This window comes from Barbus barbus, assembly GCF_936440315.1.
Source record: "Barbus barbus genome assembly, chromosome: 35".
Lineage (NCBI taxonomy): Eukaryota > Metazoa > Chordata > Actinopteri > Cypriniformes > Cyprinidae > Barbus > Barbus barbus.
This window is the reverse complement of record NC_136763.1, coordinates 17,364,242-17,390,104: the sequence shown is the minus strand read 5'-3', so window position 1 is coordinate 17,390,104 and position 25,863 is coordinate 17,364,242.

Below are 25,863 nucleotides of genomic sequence, written 5' to 3'. Positions count from 1 at the left end.
GTGTTTCTTCTCATTATGGTAGCAGCTGGCACGTGGGCCAGAGCACGCTCAAAGAGCAGCGTCAAAACGCGGTGACAAAAGAGAAGAAGAGGAGAAGGGTGACCAAGAGGGTAAGAGGGAGTTTGATGATGTCCTGAGTTTTTAAACTCGGCTTTCAGACTGTCCCATCTGGACGTCTTGACCAGTTAGATACTGTCCTTGCTTGAGTTGCAAGGACTCATACTGAGTTGCTCTGTTCCTCCACCAAATCATAAATCAACTTGTTAAATCAAACTGTTCAGTCAGAGGTCCGAACTTTACAGGCTCTTGCAAAGTATACTTTTGAACATGATTTCTATTGATTTCTACACGATTTTCCAACCTCATACATACTAAACATGAATATTACCCTTTAAGGCTTAAGCTATTCAATACTTATTAAAAGCAAGACATACACAATGAGTGATTAAAACAAGGATAGTCGAATGTGTGGGTTACAAACATAATATGGGGTTCTGCATAGAAATGTCCTTTTAGGATGATTTTATGTGCATATGAAAAAGAAAGTCTCTGTATAGTTCTATGGAGAACGAAGGCATGTTCTTTAGACAAAGGTATTTTGGTTTGGACTGTCTTCTATGTGGGGGAGAAGTCAGTCTAAGGAAGCTCGTGAATTCAATCGTGGAACACGTGATGGCCATCTCTTTGACAATCAGTCTTTATTATTTGCCCCAAATTTGACGGTCTCCTTCCTGAATTGGAATTATCAATAAGTGTTCTTTTGTCTCAATGTTGCAAGCTGTTTTGTGAAAGAGGCTTGCTGGTTAGGAGTCAGTCCTGTCCTGTTACAGCTTTGAGGCCCCTCTTTCTGGAATCTCAGCTTCTCAGGTTTCAATGTTCTGATGCATCTTACATTTTTCTGATTCAGTCTCTGATATCTTACAATTTATATATTAAAAATAGAGTAACAAGCTGTGTGTTAATTTTGTGCTTGCACGTGTGTCTTGTGGGTGTCTGGTATGATTGTACTGTAGTTGCTTTCCCACAACTCTCTTGTCTGAAGCTCTTGAGACAAACATGGAACACTGAAGTGATATGCATTTCGTCATTTGTGAAATTGTAAACCTCGGTTGAGTTGGTGACAGTTTCACTGGGTCTGTGTTATGGTGAGTGATGAGTTACAGCAGCCCTACTGCAGGGAGTGCTTTTCATTCTGCAGAGAAAGACAGAAAGAAGGAGACAGTGTGTGTGTTCAAATTTGTAGAAAAGTTTTTTTTTTTTTTTGTTCACTTAAAAGTTTTGCATATCCTCCAAAGAATCGAAATATATTCATGAACATATTCTCCAATGATACCCATCACTTAGGGGGTGTTTAGCCTTTTTTAGGGCCGCAAGCTAAGTTGGGATTTGAGCTGCTAGAAATACCTGGTGGAAATTACACTGGAAATCATCATTGTTGAGTCAGATTTGAAACTTTGTGAAAACCCTGTGGAATTTGATTTTGTAGAATTTGCTGTAATCAATTTATACATTATTGAACTGAATCAAGGTACCTTGTTTTAACATCATTCTAAGGCAGTATCACATCCTTTGCTTACAAGATAATCCCATAAAGTATAGTACCAAGTTTAGTGATTTAAAAATAAAGAAATAAAAATCAATCAATCAATATATATATATATATATATATATATATATATATATATATATATATATATATATATATATATATATATATATATATATATATATATATACATATATACACATACATATTTGTAGTTACACATTTGCAATTTTGTACATATAAAATATATTAAAGGGTACTTCTTTAAAGCACAACAAAACATTATTAAAACAGTGATTTTTAAAATGTACATTAATCTGTACCAAAGTGTGAGACAGGCATGAAAATGTACTTCCTTTTAGTGCATTTAAGGGTTGTTATTGATAAATATAACATTAGCTGCAACAAGTGAATTTTATCGTTTTCAGAATTAGTGTGCTTCACATTTTTTTGTTACCAACAAAATTTTGATTTTAGTAAATGCCTCTGGGTGAAAATGTGTGAAAAAATCTTCTTCAGTTTAGCAACACTGTGAACTAGCCTGTTAAAATGCACACCCACCTGCCACAGGCCTGGCATTATCTTTGAGAGGTTGTACAGTTCTTAACAGCTCCTGTTCAACACATGATAGATGCATGCTTGAGTAAGCAAGTTGAAAGATACAGTATATATCAGAAAAATGTCAGTTTTTAAATGGATTCTTTTCAATTCAAGCCCTAAAACGGACCAACAATAGAGTGGTTACAAGTCAAGCTATACCAACACTATACTATATTTGCAGTCGAATCACATTTTTTAACACATACTTTGTTAAACTGGATGACTATGCATTTCTTTGACTCATTTGTTAGCTTTTGTTTCCGGGCAGATGGAGGTATGCCAGGGGTACATCTTTGTTTAGCACGCAGATTTGGCGTTAAATACTATGCTGTTTAATTTTGAGGGCCAGTGCTCTGCTGGAGTTTTGAAGGTTGCACTTAAGCTGTCAAAACAGTTGCTGCTAACAAGAAGTGAAGTCAAGTGTAGAGCCGAAGGGTGCATCTAAGACGATTAGCATCATGACGATGAAGTGAAATTAGATAAAAGCTGCTTTGAGTGATGGGTAGGTGTGGTTAATAGCTATTGCAATGCATTAAGCCCAATCTGGCCATCCGTGTTATTCTACCTAAAAATGACAATAATTATGATGTTCAGTGCCTGGGGCAATTGTGCTAAACTTGATGCTGAGGTTAAAAATGGAAAGTCATCAAATCAAGGTTATTGGAACACACAAGGAAATATTATTTCAGACATTCTACTTGAATATTCATAATTCTTGTCTTATATTTTTCAGATGACCCACTGAGCCGGCCGGACCTGCTGAACATGGCTGTATCTTTGAGAGACAACTCAGCTTTCTTCCAATCTGAGGTCATGCGTCCTGCCAATGACCCCAAAGAGAGAGATCCCGCCCACGTACGCATGCTCAACGACGTCCTACGAGACCTGGAAAAAAGCTTCCTTATCCCAAACCAGCCTCTCGGCTTTTACAGGTAACTCTTGGCTTACAAGTTCGCAAACGTAGAACATGAACAACGGTTTAAAGAATCCATACATTTTCACAACATGAAATCTTTCATGCAAAGCGTGATGTATCATGTAAGTTTCAGAGGAAGTGAAAAGAGGTGAAACATTTGGTGGAAACTTTGATATACCTGACAACAGAGTGGTATTAATTATTGAGTGTTTGGGGTGAGTGGATGCTGAAAAAGTTTCTTGTGAGAACAGATAAGAGAGTGGTATGTGCAAAACCTGCAAACTTTTTGTCAAATGACTTTACGGAAAACAAAAAAGTACCTTTATTTCAGAGGGCTGACTATCCTACTTTTTCCCCACACGGGTTTACCAAAACGTTTGTGTCTTTACAATCTGAGTGTGATCATTATTTAAAGACTTCAAGCATCTTGTAGAATGCAAAACATTATATAAGGTTTAAAAGCCATAGGCTTTTGAAAAGTGTTTGTATTCAGCCAGGGAACCAGAAATGAGCTGTTAAGTTTGATAGTCTTTCCACTTCTCATAGGATAGTCACATTCGTGTTGAAATGCATGATGAAATGAATGGATTTGGTATACTTTTAAATACAGTTTGTCATATTGATGAACAAGTAATCTACTGTTCCATTTATTATTATTTATCAAATCTGCTATTTTATAAATGATGTGACAGCTAATTTTAGAATTAAGAACAAAGGCTCTATGCTATTGAGTGCTATGTTGCATTGTCGGTTGGACTAATGCTGCCTTCACGTGCTATCAGAAATTTCCTATTTCCCACTTATGAAATCGTGATTATGAGCTTGTCGTATTCAAGTGCTTTAAAGGGGTCATATGATGCAATTTCAAGTTTTCATTTCTCTTTGGAGTGTTAAAAGCTGTTCATGCATAGATAAGATCCCTGAAGTTGCAAAGACTAAAGTCTCAAAACCAAAGAGATATTCTTTATAAAAGTTAAGACTTGTCCACGACCCCTAACGGCTCATTAAAACATGCCCCCACATGTCTACGTCACGATGTGGGGAGATTTTCATAACACCGGCCAAATGTATACGCAAAGAAAGGGGGCGTGATTTTTTTCTCGCTGTAGTATTGTTGCTGCCGCCGGCGCCATGTCCTGGAGACGCTGTATTTCATTGTGAAAGCGAAACTACTTTGTTTGGGCTTCCAAAAGAGGACACAACTAGAAATCAGTGGTTAAGTTGTATTTACAACACTGTTCCAGAGCAGTACATCGCAAATATTCAAGTGTGTGTGGCACAATTAACGGAGGACTATTTCCTGAACCTGGCAGGAGAGTAGCCTACAAAGCTGGACTGCACAAAGGCTGTTTCTATAAAGTGGGGCAATTCCAACTTTGCAATGACAGTCTGACGCTTCTGACTCACAGCCTGTAAGTACATTTCTGCTACTGACTATTCAAACACAAGAATTGAGCTGTGTAGAGTAGCTCTTGTTTGTAATGGGTTTTATTGTTTTAGTCTCGTCGCGCCAGGAAACGCTATCACTATACGGTGAGGGGCGTAACATTTCCGTCACACGCTTGAGGTATTCGGCCAATCACAACGCACTGGATAGCTGGCCAATCAGAGCACGCCTCGCTTCTCAGACCGATGAGCTTTGTAAAAATCGAAGCGTTTCAGAAAGGTGGGGCATAGAGGAGCAACAATAATGTACAGTATGTGGAAAATAATGTTTTTTGAACTTTAAAACACAAACACATTGCATTACACCAAATACACAAAATATTGTTCTTTTTAGCAACGTCATATGACCCCTTTAATGTTAGAAAGAATAAAATGTAGCATCCCATTGGTTGACAATCATATAAACATTCACTGTGCTAAACATGAAGTTTGCTGACAATTCTGGAATTTTAGTCAAATACATTCTTATTTCACTGCTTATAAAGCATACAGTATGCTTCGACTGATCGTTCACATCTAGCCTATTAATATACTACTTTAGCGACAACAGCAGCAATAGTTGTCCCCTCCACCATGTTTAAAGTTTATGACCCGCCCAACTCGGAAACTCTGGTATCAAAATTATTTCAGAATTTCCCAGTAGTAAATACGACTTGAGAGGCCGTTCACGTCCAATTTCCGATTAGGAAACTCGTATTTACGATAATTCCGACACCACATGAAGGCAGCATAAGAAACTGCAGCGTCTTGCTTTGAAAACTTTGGCTTTACTGATGGCATGTTGAGCTGCATTTCTAATCAGCATGCACCTGGCAGAGCTGTGGACTGTTTATCTGAAATAACCCTAATGACTTAAAGAAAAAGTTTACTCAATAAAAGTTGTTTGGATGAACTATTCCAAAGGAAACCTGCTTGTGTTTTCGTTAGGGAGTGAATGATGACATCACTTCCACATGGTCTACTGGGGCAGATGCTGCTGAGAGACATGCAATTTGCATCTCTGTCAAATTTTGTTACCCCAAACATTAGTGTCGGAAACACTGCCTCATCTTGAAAATGAAACGTTAAATAAATAAACAAAGTAAATAAATAAATAAATACACAAGTAAAATAAAATTGACTGCTTCCTCTCAGAGACGCTGTAATATTGAGCTACAGTGTAGAAATGCTCATTTCGTAGAATGACAATTTTATTGCATTTGTAAAAAGCTGTATTGGCTCTTTATTTTATATTCGTATGGTACAGATACAGTTTATAAAGAATTGCCTCCAGGTTCATAAAAAATGAATGATCGTAAAGATTATTAGTTGTTCTTTGTGAAAGACCATAATTAGCACAAGATTATGGTAGAAGTCTATAGGAATTTATTAGCCTGTATAGTCCCATGATACCCCTAAGGGGGATTTGTGGGTCGATGGACTGAAGTAACCATCATTTAGCCATTGTGCTGATGTCATCAGCTTTTGCTGTCACAGAGAGCAACACTGGGATTGCATAATTTAACAATGCAGGTCAATAAATCAAGAATATATATACAAAAGCAAGTGTGTACTGTGTCTTTCATTAAATCCAATCTTCCTGGTTGTTCATCAGCCATGATTAGGTGCTAGAAAATGCAAAAAGGAGTGAACAAAGGGTCAAGCACAATGCAGGCCTGCATTACAGAGTTAATGGTTTCTTGCGACCTTCTCAGTGGAGGAGATCTAGATCTCGATCACAGGACTTTGGCCAGAATTATGTGGTAAAACACTATTGCAGGTACACACACACACATAATCTCGCAGGGAATAGAAGTAAATTCCTCAGTCGACTGTGATTCACTCCTCAGCTCAGCAGAGTAAAATGCTGATCTTCGGCCAGTGTCCTCAAACACTCCTTCTCAGAATTCCACTCACCACGGCACATGTGCTGTTGAGTGGTGTGACAATAAAAGCAATTTGATTTGATTCAACAGGGATTTACCGATGTGCCTCTGTTGTTGATAGGAACTAGAGCCCTGCATTTCGGCCCGGGCCCAACGGGCCCCGACTTTTTTACGCCTCTAGGGCCGGGCCTCAGGCTTATTTTGTGTTTCTCCTTATTTTTATATTGTAGACATCTATCGATTAGTGATGAAAACAATTGCCGCGCTGGTGGAAAAAACACGAGACCGTGCTGCCGCGACTGAGAGTAGCTCGATGATGTTTAGTGTCCCGCAGCAGCAGAAAAAGCAACAGTTGTAAAAAAAGCTTGCTGTAAAACCCCAGCAAACATAACCATGAATGTGTCTGCGGGAAATAGTAAGGAGATATTTGAATTATTTACTAATAAACTAATGTTTTCTGAGTCTGTGTCGCAAGGATGAAGTTGCTGATCCTGACTCGCCGTCTCCTCATTAGACGCGCCTTTAGAGAGAAATTAATCTTTATTGATTATGATTAAGATTATAATAAAATAGTTTTTGTTTTCGATTTTTTTTATTTCGTTAAGTGATCATTTAAAGCTTTCTATAGATATATTTATCATGTCTGTGAGGCATGTATTCGCTCAGCTTCGGTTCATTTTTGTGAAGCGCTCCTGTTCAAGACAGCAGAAAGCACATCATGTTTGTTTTCTTTGTTTTATAAAAAAAATAACTACATTTTGTGAGTGCAAGTACAAGTAGGCCCTTTACAGGTCCAAATGATGTATTACTCTTACCCTTATCAAAAAAAAAAAAAAAATTTAAGAAAAAGACGGCGTAGGCTATTTTAATTCATTCCCACTGAAGTGTTTGCGCTGGTGCCTCCATGTCCTGCAGAGCGCGCTTTAGCTTCCACTCACATTATTATTATAGCGCAGCTTTAACGTTTAAACATTGTTATATACTTGAACTGTTTTAGTATATCTATAGATATTTCTGGTCATTTTAATATGTAATTAATCACAAAACTGGCATAAAAATTAAGTGTCCTGGGGATGATTGAGGGGCACAAGAAGAATCTGGAGGGGCACAAGGAAAATCTGAGGGGCACTGCTCCCCCTTTTAGACCCAGCCCTGCGGCAGGGGTTGCTCAGCACCCCTAGTTCCCATGGCTATGGAGTGGCCAGCGATCCATAATGGACATTCCGATTATTTCTCCTTTTTGTGTTTGGGTGAATGCTTATTTGATCTTCCATCAATCTTCAAAAAGGTCCATGACACACCCTGGGTGCTGCATTTCTGTTTTGACTTTACTGTTGATGCAACTGTTGCTGTCTGTTGGTTTTGCTAATCTGGACTGAAGGAGGGCCCTGTTATTATCAAAGCGACATGCAATTGTAATCAGCAGCAATCAGCATGTCCCTGGAGTGGTTTTTATTAAATTAACAGGAGAGGAAGCAAACGAATGAAGTGCGTGGAGACTCGTCAGGGTACCTGCTCATTATCTCTCTTTGGTTTCTGGCCTGTGAGAATTAACACCCTCTCACTGATCTTCACTGTTTCACCCCCTGTGTTTTATACACTCTCTGTTTATTAATCAGTTTTAACCAGTGATTTGAAATATGGACTGGAAAAAGATGTTTTGCTTTTTACAATATAGGCAATCCCAGTTCCCCCCAAAATTACAGTTTTGCTGACATAAACACATTCTTATGTCATTGCAAACCTTATGACTTACTTTCTCCTGTGGAACACAAAAGGAGACGTTTAGCAGCATGTTCCTGCTGTTCTTTTCCATGAGTGAATGCTTCAATATAATATATAGTAACATAAAACACCCTTACAGTATCATAAAAGTATCAAAAAGCCCATATGACTATATTCCACATATCCTAAAACCATATAATAGCTTATATTACAGATTAAAATGTAAGTCATTATTCACAAAAATAATGTAATGACGTAACTCTCAAATATCTGTCAAATATGTTGTCTGACTGTTAGTTTTTGTTAGTTTTGTTAGTTACCTCACATAAAGCTATCATAAAGCCTTCAGGATACTTGGATTCTAGCACAAAGGTTATTATTGTATTTTATGGAACTTTTTTAGAACTTGACAGTGCAACCTGATCTCAAGATGAAAACATACCTGTGGGAACTTTTTTGCAAAATGCGAAATACATACCAATTATAGGTGATATGGAAAAAATATAATATCACAATTTTTTTTTTAGAAATATCACGATTCACGATTTTATCACGATTCTTTGTCATGTTGGTTTTACTATTTTGGTTTTACAAGTTGTCTGAGCATTACAGCCAAACAAGAAAGACAAAGCCTTTCAAGATAGCAAAAAGAAAAAAAAAAGAAAAAGACATGGCAGATATTTAGGCCAAAGTGGGCGAAGATAATAGCCTTTGTCATTATTTTATCTTTCTTAATAAAAAATAAGAACAAAGATACACATTACAAATACATATAATATACAAATAAAACAAACAGTGCTTTATTTTCAGGTACAATAGGTGTATTTAGCAGAGCATTCAATGAAATTGAATGAACAAATATAAGAATAAAACACTACATAGACTGATTCCTAAAGCAACTGTATTAAAGTTTTTCAGTCAAAAATAGCGAGTGATTTTTCTCTTTGCGTTTGTTGTTTTGTTAACTTTAAATGAATAGTTCCCCCAAAAATAAATATTGTCATCTGTCTAATTGTCATAATGTTTTATTTTTATACCATCATTTACTCAAAAGTTGTTTTAAACCTGAATGAGTTTCTTTCTTCTGCTGAACATAAATGCTATTTTGAAGAAGGTGGAAAACCAAACAGTTGCTGGTCGACTTCCATAGGATTTTTATTTCCTGCTATCAAAGTCAATGTAGACCAGCAACTGTTTGGTTACCCTCATTCTTCAAAATATCTTATTTTGGGTTCAGCACAAGAAATTAATAGAGGTTTGGGACAATATGTGAGTGAGTAAATAATGACAGAAATTAAATTTTAGGGTGAACTATCCCTTTAATGACAGTCGACAGCACGTTTAGTGTCCTGTGCCTTTAAGACCTGCACGCATCTAATATACAGGCACGCATCCGTTTCTCTCTTAACTATTTACTTTCATTTTAGAGGTAACCAACTGAGTCTGTATGTAAACCTTGTGTGTTTTGACAGTATTAGTGAAAGTGAAGTGAAGTGACATACGGCCAAGTATGGTGACCCATACTCGGAATTCGTGCTCTGCATTTAACCCATCCAACGTGCACACACACACAGCAGTGAACACACACACACCGTGAACACACACCCGGAGCAGTGGGCAGCCATTTATGCTGCGGCGCCCGGGGAGCAGTTGGGGGTTCGGTGCCTTGCTCACGGGCACCTCAGTCGTGGTATTGAGGGTGGAGAGAGCGCTGGACATTCACTCCCCCCACCTACAATCCCTGCCGGCCCGAGACTCTAACCCGCAACCTTTGGATTACGAGTCCGACTCTCTAACCATTAGGCCACGGCTTCCTCGTATTAGCGCATAAGATAACTTAGTTGAGTAATCAGGTGCTGTTAGACAGGATTTTTTGTGCGCGCTTCAGGTGTATGCGCTCAGAAAAAGCACACGTTAGACCAGCACGCAAATTAAACATTTAACCAGCAAGGCTTGTATGCAAATAATGTACTTTTGCGATCGCGAATAAGTGCAGTGTCCTGTCAGAGTAACTCTACTGCTGTATGTCGTGTTGTACAGTATATAGAGACGGAGGCGCCAGAACTGTATTTGACATAATGTGTGCTGCAGCACGATACTACGATATTTCTTAAAAAGCAGATCGTGGAGACATTCTTATCGTCCACGATCAAAAATCGTCATATCGCACACCCCCAATACCAATAAGTAAATATCACTGCAGTTTCCTATAGAAATGATCAATATCACTGTAAAACAGCAAGCACTTGTAATCATTTTCATATACAGTTAAAAGCTCCATGTTTCACTTTCTGGACATAGCAAGCTTGCTCAGTAGGTCAGCCAGCACGGAATTAGACGTAGGATGCAGAATCCTTGGGCACGGATCCCCGTGAAAAACATGACTCGCGATGAAAGAGCTTTTATGTCACACTTATATTCATACTATCAGGTAGGTTGAGATGTAGTGCAGATGGTACGTTATTTTAAAACGTCATGGAGCATTAGAGTTATAGCGCCTCTCAATGGACATTTCAAGTCAGAACTGTGGTGAAGCATACAAAACCAATGTCACATAAAACATACCATATGTACGTTCACCTGTTCCAGGGGAAAAACCCCGAACACTCTTTTACCGTCACTCAATGGAAATTTCACATCGAATATGTCATGAAACATCCTACGTATTTCGCGTCTTGCAAAAAAAAGTTCCCACAGGTACATTTTCATTATGAGATCAGGGTGTGACAGTCCATGGACATCAAGGACATCCATGAAATGTCATAAGAGTAAGTAAAGGATAACAAAAGTGTCACTTTTTCAGTCAATATTCTCTTTAAACAGAGTCTTTTGTCAACATTTTGTTGTGTCATTATTGAACACGCTTGTCAAACATAAGTGTTCCTTCGGTGTCAAGCTGCAGGTAAGAGTTTGACCTCAGTAGCACTCACAGACACTCTGGAGGGTTTGTTCCAGCAGATAAAACAAACGCCAATATGCAGTAGATAGTATCTGGACCCACGCATGGGACTCCGCTTTGTACGCTAAGCTCGATTTGTAGCTGCTGTGCAGGAAAACTCTTTCTCCATTAAAAACAAAGTATATGGTGTTACCAGGGATCCCAGATCAATATCTCAAAGATTTCATGGAGAGTTATATAAGAAGACCTTCAGCAACATTTGGTGTAAAAAAGATATGACTGAAATCGTAAAAAAAGGGACAAGACTTGAAAAATGAACAAACTGCACTACGTGTCATTGTGGGTCAGTAGTTTAATCGCTCTTATGATTGTGGAACTTGTGCTTTTGGCAAAGGTGTTTTAACTTTGTAATGTAATGTTGAAAACCTGTAAACCTGGTAACTTTAATATCTGTTCATAGAAGGGAGGTGATGTACAATAGCTTGCAGCTGTTCACTCAGAACAGTATTCCATTGTTTAGCATATGTGGAAATAGCAAGACTTTTTATGGAAACAATATACATTAAAAGAATATACTTAAAGGGATAGTTCAGTCATTATTTACTCATCCTCATGTTGTTCCAAACCTGTGAGTTTCTTTCTATTGTTGAACACAAAAGAAGATATTTGGAAGAATGTGTTTAAGCACAGAGTTGTTGTAGCCATTGACTTCCATAGGGGGAAAAAAAATACTATGCAAGTCTGGCTACCGTCAACTGTTTGATTACTAACATTCTTCAAAATATCTTCTTTTGTGTTCAACAGAAGAAAGAAACTCCTATAGGTTTGGAACAACATGAGGGTTGAGAAGATGACAGAATTTTAATTTGTTTGTTGAACTATCTCTTTAAATGCAAACTTAAAGGGGACCTATTATGTAATGTAAAACAAGATGTAAAATAAGTCTCTGATGTCCCCAGAGCGTATATGTGAAGTTTTAGCTCAATATGCCCCACAGATAAATTTTCACAGCTTGTTAAAATTGCCACTTTTACAGTGTGAGCCAAAACGCTCTGTTTTGAGTGTGTTGCTTTAAATACGAGTGAGCTGTTGCTCCCGGAGAAGAGGGCGGAGCTTCAAGCGTTCCAGCTCCGCATTAGCAATGCTAGCCTTTGCATATAAGCATTCCACTATTAATATAAGCCTGTTATCTTTAAAGAAAAAACTACTCGGTTTCAAAGTCAGTCATCTGATTATACTGTGCATAATAAATTTGCGTTTATGAATTACATAGACAGGGAGCACGGCGGGACAAAATAAAAAAATAACAACATAGCTGGTCTCATGCTAACACAAACTTTAAATCCCACTTCTGATCATGAGCTCAACAACTTCAAGCGATCGACTCACATTGCTTTCATATGCAACTTTTAACTACCATTTTCCTATTCACGATCATTCTGGAAGCACTTGAAGGCAGCATCAGTGAAAACACACAAGAGACAATGATAGCTTTAGCAATAAGCCTTACAGAGAGCCAAGAAGCTCTTTCAGAAAAGCAATTTGGAAAACAAACATGTGATACTTACTTTGTCTGGAGCTGACGTTTGTGCACGAAGCGTTGTTATTAATTTCTAAACATAGGGGACGTTACTGATTTTTTCCAGGATATTTCCTTCGAAAATTTAATTTAACCATTTAATCTCAGATGGTGGAGATTATGGTGACTCCTGTGTTCATTAGTGCATCCCAAAACACAACAATTGTAAATCCTCTTTGGCGCCGACATTGTGTATATCTCCAGTAATGGCGGACCGCATCTTCTCACTCAGGGCTGTGTTATGCTAATAGGGCAGAGAGCGTCACAAATGGGCGGGACTTTTTCCCCTCGGTGACGTGAACAGAGGGATAATCTGAAACAGCTCGTTTGGAGAGACTGTTTATGATTTATTGGTTTTATAAAAAGATTAGTTGGTGGATTTTTAACATTATAGGCTGGTTGTTTTCGCACACTGCGGCCACACAACTGTGTTCAAACAGATTATAAAATTGATTTTTGCATAATAGGTCCCCTTTAATGTGATATCTTTGGAACCTTAACTGTATGTTTAATAGCAATTAAATAAAAATCAAACTATAGTTAAATTATAATAAATGCATTTAGAGTACTTTTTGACTCGCTAACTTGGATTTGAGTACATCTGTATTTATACAGGTGAATAGTCTTGAAAGTGTACACTCTTTGTACACTTAAATGGCCTTTTATTTCATAAATATTATGTGCAAGTGCAGTTATATATACTTTACAGCTCATAATAATTAAGAGTAGAGTATGTGTTATTTTTATTTTTTTTAAAGGCTTAAATGGACAGAGAAAGCAAACAAGAAAGAAAAAAATCCTCACTCTTCTTTTGGATTTTTTTCATGTTTTTTTCAAAATGTTCTTTGGTAATCAACATTCAACAAATGCTGTCAGTTGAGCTTAACTTGTATTGAACCCGGAACGTTTCTTTAAGAACGACGGGGAGCTACTTTCTGAGTGATCTAACTCACAGGCCGAACAAAAAAAAAAGGATAACCATTTCCTTTGGGAATGAAAAGAGAGTGTTTGAGATGTGGACATTTCAGTCTTTCACTTCAAATAAATCACACTGGTAAAATGCTCTGAGGTCTTTCACTGTACTGTTTTTAAATATTCATATTTCTGTTAAAATGCTAACAAACAGTAAGCTAACACATTTATTCCAGCTCTAAATTTTTCTCTGGCTTGGTGATAGGAGAACAAGCTCTTGTTCTCATGTGATTTCTACCTTCCAGTTAGCAAGTTCATTATAAAGTTTACATTCTGAAGGTCACAGGCCCGTTCTCAGCTTTAGTTGACCTGTTTACAGATAAAGAATTCCCTCGTTTATTACGGTCAAGTGTGTGGAGCTGGTTAAAACACTCCAAAAACAGAAATCAATGTGTGACCCTGAACCGTGAAGAAAATAGCCCAAAGTCTGTTTATATTGTCATGCAGGAATTCAGTTGTTTTCTATGTGGTTGCTACAAGGTTGTTTTAAGACACGTTGGTATTGATTGTTTTTCTATATTTATGCTCTGTGTTATATCTGAACGTAGGTACAGTACATGACAACATAAGTCGTTACGTATTTTCCTCTTTCTGTAGCATCATCTGCTTGAGCAATCATGTGAACTGAATGCATGATGAAAGGCATATGCGGCATGTCCTAAATCTAGATTATTTTAACCTTAAAGCACAGATAGTGTAACATTGGCAACCATCTGCGCAGTTTGGCGCTGCGCATTAGGCGATTGGCAGCAGAGTTTGTAAGCACGTGTGAAAACGGGTTTGTGTTATGTTTTAGTGTTTATTGTGCGTTTGTGTGTTTTGGAAAAGTTGTAGTCGAAACGCAAATTGATGAGCTATATTCCTGTGGAAAGCAAAGATGGAGTTGCTGGTTATAACTATAATGTGGATTCCCCTGCTTATCTCGTGTCTAAATCACATAACACCTGTGAGATCTACTGCGAAGCTCCAGTACAGCTGCGAATTTCTGCTTCAGTGTCATCGGCCTTATTATGTTCGATACCCAGAGTCATTCTATATTTAGGGGTACATTTCAGGTCAGCCAATAAGTCAGAAAATGAGTATTCTTTTTTGATAAATAACCTAGGTGGTTGAATAATATATCCCCTTAATGTGCTAAAGTAATTATTTGGCAAGCTTAAGCTCTAATGTCTTTTTAAATATGTTAATGAAAATTAACGTTTCCTTCATTATTTTGTAAACTGTGTTACGGACAAATGCTGTCAAATGAAACAGCAAATCTCGCTTTCGCTTTCGCAAATCCAAGAGAACGCAAAAGATTTGAAAAATATTTTTTCACCCACCCCGAAATCTTTCCACCACCATGAGCTCTTAGGGTCTCTGTATGAAAATGCCTCTAGGAACAATGATGAATCAAAAATATGGAAACTGTGGAAGAGAGGAAAGAAGGGCGGTGTGCGTCAAAGACTGAGGAAGCAGTGTCTCAGAAGGATTCCTTTGCCGACTATCCTAATGGCAAACGTCCAGTCTCTTAAGGAATAAAATCGATGAACTGCAAGCCACTGTACATGTTCACCATTCATACAGAGTAGGGATGGTAAGATTCACCGATTTACATCGGTGCATCGGCATAAAAGCTTATGATGCGATGTATCGATTTAAATAAGCGTGCATCGGATACAGTTGGCATTTGTATCGCGATGCATCGTTTCTAACATATCTACATCGGTAAAAAATGATTTATTCATATATAATTATAATTAGATGCGCTATTCTTTTAATATTTATAAAGCGACCAATATTTTGTTATGTAACTTTTAGATTGATTTCTCCTTTCTGAACTGTTGCGAAAGCGCGTTCTCTCATCACCACTGCAGCTGCTACGTGATTATGACGTATCACAACAACACTACGTAGACCAAGAGGTGTCCTCCTGAGAGTTACCACCTAGAACGGATTAACATGGCAGACTCGGAACTCTTTCTTCCACCAAGTCATTTTAAATCCAGTGTTTGGAAATACTTTGGGTTTTATAAGCGAGATGGAAATCTTGACAAAACCCATGCAATTTGTAAAATATGTCGCGCCGCTATAAAATATACAGGCAGTAGCTTACGACTAATTTAACAACACACTTGAAGTTACAGAACATTTCTTTATTGTTTATCCCTGAGCAGCATTCTTAAATTGTTTCACCTGTTAAATGTTTGAGCTGTTAAAAGTAACTAGAGACAAGACAGGAAAAGAATATCTGTTTTTATTTAATCTTTTGGTTTTGTAAAAAAAACTAATCTTTTGTTTGTGAAAGAGCCATGGGTAAAAAGTCAGATGGCACTTAAGATACTTTAAGATAAGATTTCTGTCGGAACAAAATAAATAAAAATTAAATATCTACATATTGAATTGCACAGTATATTATTTTTCTCCATTGCATCGTATTACACTGAATCACATCGTGTTGAATCGAAATCGTATCGCACCGCATCGTAGCAGTTAATCGTATCTCATCGCATCGGTAGCTGCTTATATGTATCTTTAATGTATCGCATCGTTGGCTATGCATCGAGATGCGTATCGTATCGGCCTCAGTTATGGAGATGCACATCCCTAATACAGAGAGGCCTGCATTTTGGCCTTTACAGAGACTTGGCTGAAAGCTCAAGACAGCGACTAACGGCTTTGGGACTCCTCTGCGAACCGATTGAGATTCAATGATTACAGGTAAAAGGCAAGGAGGCGGTGTTTGTCTATACATTAATCAAAGGTGGTGCAATTCAGTAATCGTAAGAGAAACATTGTGCACTCAAGACATTGAACTGCTTTCTGTTTCATTATGGCCATTTTATTTGCCTTGAGAATTCCCTCAAATTTTTGTTACGGTGGTGTACATTCACCCTAAAGCAAATGAGGCTAAAGTGAAGGAGACTGTCGAACGTACTGTTTTTAAGTTGCAAAATGTTTCCCCTGATGCCCCTAATTTTATCATGGGGGATTTTATCCATTGCTCCTTGAAATACACTTTGTGGAATTTTCAACAGTATGTCACCTGTGCAACACGATTTAACAAGACTTTGGACTTGTTATGGTTCTGTCAGAGGTGCATATAAGTCCATTAGTAATCCACCATTGGGGCTGTCTGACCATAACATGTTTTTAATTCCTGTGTATAAAACAGTTTTAAAAAAGTATAAGGCTGAAATCAAATCTATCAGGAAATTTGTCTTTAGCATTGCAATGATGTTTTGAATGCACAAATTGGGAGGTTTTTGAAAATTCATGTTCTGATATTGATGATTTAACAGATGTTGTAAGTAGTTACATACATTTTTGTGAGGATATGCTTATCCCTAAAAAAACTGTGCAAACTTTTGCTAATACAAAGCCATGGATAACTAAATCTATAAAGTCCCTCATGATTGAAAGAAACAAGGCATTTCATGCAGGTGACTTAGAAAGGAAGCATGATTTGCAAAAACAAATAAAGTGTGAAATTAGGAGGGCTAAATATAAGTACAAGGAGAAAGTAGAGGGGGATCTTATAGGAAATAGACTTGGCTCTGCCTGGGAGAGTATGCATACTATAATTGGACCTAAGAGTAAAGGTAATGCCCCCATAAAATTGGTTGGTTATCACTCCGATATACAGTTGGCACAAGAATTGAATACTTTTATACTAGATTTGATGTGGAGGATTTTACTAGTGAAATGAATGTGCTTAGGAATAAGACTATGTGTAATATGGAGTGCACATTTTTTAATCAGCAGGATGTTATAAATGTTTTTATAAAGAGCAAGGTGGGAAAATCTTCTGGACCAGATAAGATTGGGGGACGTTTACTAAAGACATGTGCGGATCAGCTAGGTCCTGTTTTTTATAATATATTCCAAAAGTCACTATAACTTAAAAAAAGTCCTAAGTTGTGGAAAGAAGCCATTGTTGTGCCTGTAAGGAAGACAAGTTATCCTAAGAGTCTAAATGATTTTAGACCTGTTGCTCTGACATCATTGGTGATTAAATGTTTTGAGAAATTTGTCAGGGATGAACTTTTATTGAAAACTCGAAGTCTTTTAGATCCATTGCAGTTTGCTTACCAGGCCAGAAGGGGGGTTGAGGATGCCCCATTCACCCTGTTAAATATGATTATGAAACATTTGGAGGGACGGAAAACCCATGTTAGATTGCTCTTTGTAGATTTTTCCTCAGCTTTTAATACTATTCAGCCCCATGTTTTAGTAAGAAATTCATTTCAGAGTTTAAATTAAAATTTAAGATAGTGGGGTGGTTATTCGATTTTTTTAAGTGATAGAATGCAGAGAGTGAGAGTAAATAGTGCCTTTTCAGATTATTACGTCCACAGGTTCTCCCCAAGGATGTGTTCTCTCACCCTTGCTCTACATTTTATATACTAATGATTGTGCGAGTAGACACACAGATTAAATTTTAAATTTTTAGTTTGTTGACTGGGGATGAGAATAGTCATGGTCCAGTGGTGAATGATTTTTTGACATGGTGCGACAATGCCTTCTTGTAAGTAAACATAAAAAAGACCAAAGATATGGTAATTGATTTTAGATCCAGTCCTTCTTCTCCTCAACCAACTAGTGTCAGAAGTCAAATGTTGGAATGGGCCAGTAGTTACAAGTACCTTGGGCTTATCAATGATAATAAATTACGTTTTGATACTCATGTTGAAGCAGTATGCAAAAAAGGCCAGCAACGGTTACACTTCGGAGGCTCTCTACTTTTAATATCAGTAGGATTGTTATGACCATGTATTATAAATCTTATATTGAATTGGTGTTCTGCTTCTCTATATGCTGTTGGTATGGTAACGTAAATGTTAAACATCGAAATTCATTGAATGGCATTGTCAACCAAGGTAGTAAGATAATTGGCATTAAGGAGACTGGGTTATCATACAGCTTTGATCAGTTTGTCTTTCAGAAAGCTAAAATTATTGTTGCAGATTGTACTCATCCACTGTTCCATGAATTTAAAATGCTTCCTTCTGGTATATGTTATAGTATGCCTAAACTTAAAAGTAACTGGTATAGACATTCATTTATTCCCACTGCTGTAAGCCTTTTAAATTTGTTGGATGTTGTGTCTGCTGTTTGTTTTGTTTGTGTGTTTTGTATGATGTGTCAACAAACTTGATGCTGCACCAAAAATTGCCCTCTGGGCTTATAATAAACTTTGAACTTAAACTTGAACTTGAATCTTGACAGAGAACAGTCTGGAGTACTAGTCTGAAGAAACAACAACAACAACAACAAAATGATTCCGCTTTGGTTGTCTCCAAAAATTATTTTTCTCAAACTCGGGTTCACAAACCCTGAGATATTTGAACATTTTTCACATTGTGATTTTTGTTGTGGTGGTTGAAGTGTTGTGGTAATATTTATTTTTTTACATTCTGGCTTATGTTTATGGAGTTCAGATTGTAATAGTATTTACATGTTCTAAATAATGTAAATGTAAATGCTGTAATTTTACATAATCTGATGTGCCTACATGTAGAACCTGTTTTTGTGTTTATTTCAGTGTTTAATTTGAGTTGCTGAGCTCATTATTTATGTTTTGCAGGCAGTTAACTATTACCATTTTTGTGTTTTATTTAAATGCATTATTTGTATTTATTAATAACATTGTTTTACATTTCATTAAAAGTTGTATTATTGTTATTATTTTTGTGGTTCATTTTAATTTATTAATTTATTTATTAATTTTTAAATAATGTTATTATTTGAATACATTTTTGTATTACTATTGGTATTTTTATTTATTTACTATTAATGTCATTATTAATGTTATTTGCTTTTTTATTTTAAAAATTATGCATTTATTAATTTGTTGTTTTATGTTTTATTAAAGTATTGCTATTGTTTCAACGTATTTATATAATTGTATTATTAGTATTTATTTTACTTTATTATTTTCATTGGTTTATTAATAATTGTATTTATTAATTTATTAATGTTTTTATGTATATTCTGGAATTACTATTTATTAATTGTATTTTTATGAAAGTCATTAATAATATTATTATTTGAATATATTTAACTTTGTATTTTTACTATTCTTTTTGTGGTTTATTTGAATGTATTATTTCTTTCATTTTATTAACAATGTTATTTAAATTTTTTCATTAATTATAACTTTGTGTTCCATTTAAAGACCCCACTCTCTTTGGTTTCTCTCTCACACAGGAACATTCTCTATTGCTTGAGCAGACAAACTCCACGCTTCTCTATCCTGAAGGACGCCCTGGAGGTCCGCTGGCACAACAGCGTCAACCAGTCCCTGACTCTGGTATCCAGCGCCATCAGTTCTGCGGACAAACTCGTACAAAGCGGACTCGACCTGTTTGAGAATGAAAATGACATCCCGAAATGACATCTGGAAAGAGACCACCACACCTCACGGCATCAGAATATGACACAAATCCTGAGATCTTCTGGTCGACACAGAGGTTTCAAAGGGATCTGAAGACACTTTGAGAAATAGAGGGTATCTTTATTAAGTGCACTATTAACCTGAGGTTCACTTGAGGAATTTCTTCAGGCCAATACTAAGTTATTGTTTTTGTTCCTCTAATGATGTTCATAAATGGATCTAGAAAGATTAATGACAAAAGAGTCAGAGAGCTCGCAGGGTCGAGACTTTTTGTTCTGGGGAAAAACACCAGCAGTTTTATCACTTATATTTCCAGTCACACAAACCCAAGAGGACGACTGGAAGTCAGGACTCAAAACAGGTTCAACTTGATGTTTGAAACACGTTTCAAAATGTTTTTAGAATATATTTTATTTGGTTAATAATACTAAGACTGGTCCACCATTTTTTCAAATGGCAAGCAATGACCTTTGAAAAAGGAGAAATGCTGTGACTCAAAATCAACATGGAGTCAGACTTCATAATGCAGAACGTACTAATACTGATACTGTCTGATTGAAAAAAGGAAGCTGAAAGGAAGCACTAGCAGCATGTGCTACTGTGACAGTCTCTCAGGGGTGTTTGTTTCAGAATCTGTAGAAAAATAAGAACGGAACGATATATTTGTTTCAAATTTCTTTTGGGGGTTTTTTTGTACAATCTAAACCAATTAAAGTTGAACTAGCAAAGCTCGAGTCAACAAACCAAGAATTCAGGGTAATGATTGTTCTGATACAGTGGGGGGAGGGGGGGATTATTTGATCCCCTGCTGATTTTGTTAGTTTGCCCACTGACAAAGAAATCATCAGACTATCATTTTAATGGTAGGTTTATTTGAACAGTGAGAGACAGAATAACAACAACAACAAAAAATCCAGAAAAACGCATTTCAAAAAAGTTATAAATTGATTTGCATTTTAGTGAGTGAAATAAGTATTTGACCCCTTCGTAAAACCCTTGTTGGCAATCACAGAGGTCAGATGTTTCTTGTAGTTGGCCACCAGGTTTGCACACATCTCAGAAGGGATTTTGTCCCACTCTTCTTTGCAGATCCTCTCCAAGTCATTAAGGTTTTGTGACGTTTGGCAACTCGAACCTTCAGCTCCCTCCACAGATTTTCTATGGGATTAAGGTCTGGAGACTGGCTAGGCCACTCCAGGACCTTAATGTGCTTCTTCAGCCACTCCTTTGTTGCCTTGGCCATGTGTTTTGGGTCATTGTCATGCTGGAGTACCCATCCACAACCCATTTTCAGTGCCCTGGTGGTACATGGCCCCGTCCATCATCCCTTTGATGCGGTGCATCATTCCTCCTCCTCCAAACAGGGCGAGTTGAATTGATGCCAAAGAGCTGGATTTTGGTCCCACAACACTTTCACCCGGTTCTCCTCTGAATCATTGGCAAACTTCACACGGGCCTGTACATGTGCTTTCTTGAGCAGGGGGACCTTGCGAGCGCTGCAGGATTTCAGTCCTTCACGGCGTAGTGTGTTACCAATTGTTTTCTTGGTGACTATGGTCCCAGCTGCCTTGAGATCATTGACAAGATCCTCCCGTGTAGTTCTGGGCTGATTCCACACCGTTTTCATGATCATTGAAACTCCACGAGGTGAGATCTTGCATGGAGCCCCAGACCGAGGGAGATTGGCAGTTATTTTGTGTTTCGTCCATTTGCGAATAATCACTCCAACTGTTGTCACCTTCTCACCAAGCTGCATGGCTTTGGTCTTGTAGCCCATTCCAGCCTTGTGTAGGTCTACAATCTTGTCCCTGACATTCTTGGACAGCTCTTTGGTCTTGGCCATGGTGGAGAGTTTGGAATCTGATTGATTGATTGATTGATTGATTGATTGATTGATTGATTGATTGATTGACTGATTGATTGACTGACTGACTGACTGACTGATTGACTGATTGACTGATTGATTGATTGATTGATTGATTGATTGATTGATTGATTGATTGATTGATTGATTGATTGATTGATTGATTGCTTCTGTGGACAGGTGTCTTTTATACAGGTAACAAACTTTTTTTTTTAAACACGTTTTTCTAGATTTTTTGTTGTTATTCTGTCTTTCACTGTACAAATAAACCTACCATTAAAATTATAGACTGATTATTTCATTGTCAGTGGGCAAACGTACAAAATCAGCAGGGGATCAAATAATTTTTTCCCCCTAATGTACCAGAAAAAACATTTAGGCAATGTAGTAGTGGTATAGTTTGTAGAGTACTAATAGTTTCGTATATGAAAAGAGTTATAGATCAGGTTTAGTATTTTAGTTTATAGTTAATAAATTCAAGGTGAACAGAGGCAAGTCTTTAAGACTGCTGAATTGAGCTAAGAGGGCTGAATTGAGTTTGCAATTTGATTGGGTAACATTCCACCAATGAGGAGCCAGGATGGCAAGTATATAAGCTACACAAACAGTGCAGGTGTATGATGTCATATTAGACAGTGTTGTTGTAATGTCATGTTAACATATTTTATATTCTGGCAGCCAGTGTATTTGTTCTCAGCATTTGCACTAATGTTGTTTTTCCTCTGGTAACTATTTGGGGGGAATTAAGGGTTTTGAGAGCAACTAATATCTTCCCTTTTACTTTAGATACTTCACTTTTACAGTAGTAGTTTGCCCAAAAATTAAAATTTGATGAAAGATCTACTCACCCTCAGGCCATCCAAGATGTAGATGAGTTTGTTTCTTTATAAGAAATTTAGCATGATATCACTTGTTCACCAATGGATCCTCTGCAGTGAATGGGTGCCATCAGAATGAGAGTCCAAACAGCTGATAAAAACATATCAATAATCCACAAGTAATCCACACCACTCCAGTGCATCAAATTAACGTCTTGTGAAGTGAAAAGTGTCGTGTTTGTAAGACATAAATCCATCATTACAATGTTTTAACATTAAACTGTTGCTTCAGATGTGACAATTTTCACTGTTGAAATCAATTCTTATATTTTAACCAAAAGCAATGATCTGAAGTTAAAAATGTCTATAACAAACACACAACCTTTTCACTTCACAAGACATTAATTGATGGACTGTAGCTGTGTGGATTATTGTGATGTTTTTATCAGCAGTTTGGACTCTCATTCTGACGGCACCCATTCACTGCAGAGCATCCATTGGTGAGCAAGTGATGTAACAAATTTCTCCAAATGATCTGATGATAAAACAAACTCATCAACTGGATTTCCTGAGGGTGAGTACATTTTCAATGTATTTTCTTTTTTTTTGGTGAACAAGTCTTATAATTGTGAAAAACAGCTCAATTAGAAACACAAGATTCAGGGAATCTAGTTTGACCCAGCTTTAATTTATTGACGTGCCTTCAAATGAGTCACACATGCTTTTAGAGCAGCAATTTGCACTCAGATATTTAAATACCAAACATTTACCAAAATGTATTGTACTGTGGTTGTTTTTATTTATAATGTTTCATTTGTCGAGTAATCATTTGAAAGGACTATAGAGTTAGCAAAAATATATTTGTTGTTGTTTTATTTTCTTCCTTTTTATTGTTTAGTGACCCCCTGAAACATATTTTTAGAGAGCAGCCATTTAAAACTGCATAATTTTTCCAGAGTCAGCGTTTCCTTGATAATTAAGACAAACCTTTTAAACAGATACTGCATTTGCACATAGAGAAATGCTGTGGACCCATCTACTGCTGGTTTACTACACTAAACAACCCAGAAGAGTCCAGCTCATTTGCATTGCACTAAAATGAACTGTTAAACTGTCAACTTGCCTGTGTGTTTGTATGTGTGCTACTGTATTTATTTATTTTATTTTCTAAATAATTATGTAAATACATTTAATTTAATCTGGCTTATTTTTCTGTCGACCCAAGAGAATTTCCAGGTTCAGTAATGTTGTGCATTGCAGTCATTTGTATTGTTTAACATTTATATGAATTTGATGATATGTGAAATCTCTCTAAAACTGCAGCTGCAAGATGCATGAAGTGTTTTTATTTAGATTAGAATAAAGAAGTTAGACAAGAGTTTAGATTTAGAATAGTAGGCTATTCATTCTCATCGTTAGAATAAAGGGTCGGGCAATGAAATTGCACATATAATTGTTTCTCAGTGTACATCTTACAACAGAAAACCAACTGCATTCAAGCAAACATAAACAGTACAAGGTACAAAGCTGTCACTGGGATGGTGCCCTAAAGTACAAAAGCTAAACCTTATTTACCCCTAAATGGTGCATATAAGTACATTTGAGTACTTTAAAAGTACATATTAGTACCGCCCTAGTAACAAGTTTTGTACCTTTTTCCATTAAGTAAACCCCACAAAGCAAAAGGGGTTTATTTTGCAAATCAACCATCTGACTATCTCACTTATTATGCAGCTACTCACCAAATAAATTAATTGATATGTTTATTTTTAACAATACTGTTATCTGATGTCGTTTTCACTACAATTGATAACTGAGACAGGATGGTGGAGTTGTGCTTGTATGGAACAAGAAAGTAATGTTAGTTTCAGTTAAGGTGTGGTCACATGTAGTATTGATCGGCAAATTTTGGGAGTGAAATCCAATCATTTCAATAGGAATCCATGCAATTTGGAAAATGTGTGTGGAGGCGAAAGTCTTCCCCACCTATATTTTGCAGCAGGTTTAAGTTTGTCATGCAAATTCGGAAACTCTTTGCCAAATTTAAGTGGGGATCTTTTTCGTCCCTCACAAAAATTTCTAAGTCGTGTAGATTCTTATTAAAAAGACTGGATTTCATCTGTGAAAATTTGCCGAGCAATGATAAATTTTCACCTTTACTTGAATGAGTGGTCTAATAAACATAGAGAGTTGCTATAGGTGACGGCAAAATATCTAAACCGCTAAATGCCCCGATTGACCAGTCAGAATCAAGTATTCCAGAAAGCCGTGTACTGAATACATATGTAGAGTAGATCTGTAAACAGTTTTCCCCAGTTTTTTTTTCCATGGCATCACTTTATACTGAAATAAGTATTGTTGTAAATGCAGTGCATGTTAAATCACTCTTGTATATGGGATTTCAAAGCTTGAGAACACCCGGTGTGGAGAGCGACACTCCTGGACATAATTCATACGAGTGTGTTTGGTGACACGTACTAAATGACATTTTAGTGCATTTAATGCCCTACGCTAAATGACATTTATGTTTTGTCCCAGTGGTCCACAGAGGTGGAATACAGACTTTTTTGTATAGCCAGTGGGGCATTAAATATAATTGTGTTGTCTTTAGTTTGATATCTTGTGGACCCACATGGGTCAAAAAACACCTAATGGATGGACAATGTGGACACGCTGTTGCTGTTTAAATGGGTGGAAGGTTTTATTTAATTCACGGTATGTTGGAGAAAGGAATATTCAAAATGAGAAGCGATATAATGTGATATTCAAACTGCACTTAACTGTAATAAGGGTAGAGAGGATTTCAGATGCATGTTATTTTTTTCTCTGCTTAATTTGTATGCTACTGAACATAAACAGATCCTAAGGCAATAAATACCAGTGCTGGAATAACATCTGTTGGATCTTAAATCTCATTTAATTTCTCACTGAAAGATTGTTTCACAACCCATATAATGATAATCTGCCTTTTTCTGTCAAGTATAAATGCATTACAAGTGATTCTGATGGCCAATGTTAATATAATTATACCGACCCTGGCAACCGGCACTCGGGTTCTATTGCACTCAAACACCTATGATGTCTTCACAAGTGTTTAGGCTAAAGTAATCAAATTATCCTCATGAGTTCATTTGTTTTCTCTTAGGAACAATTCTCAGAACAAAAATCGCCTTAATGAGCTTAATGATGAAATCTGTCTCATAATATCTGTTTAGAAATGTTGGCTTACAACCATTTAAATGAGCTATTTTTAAGCA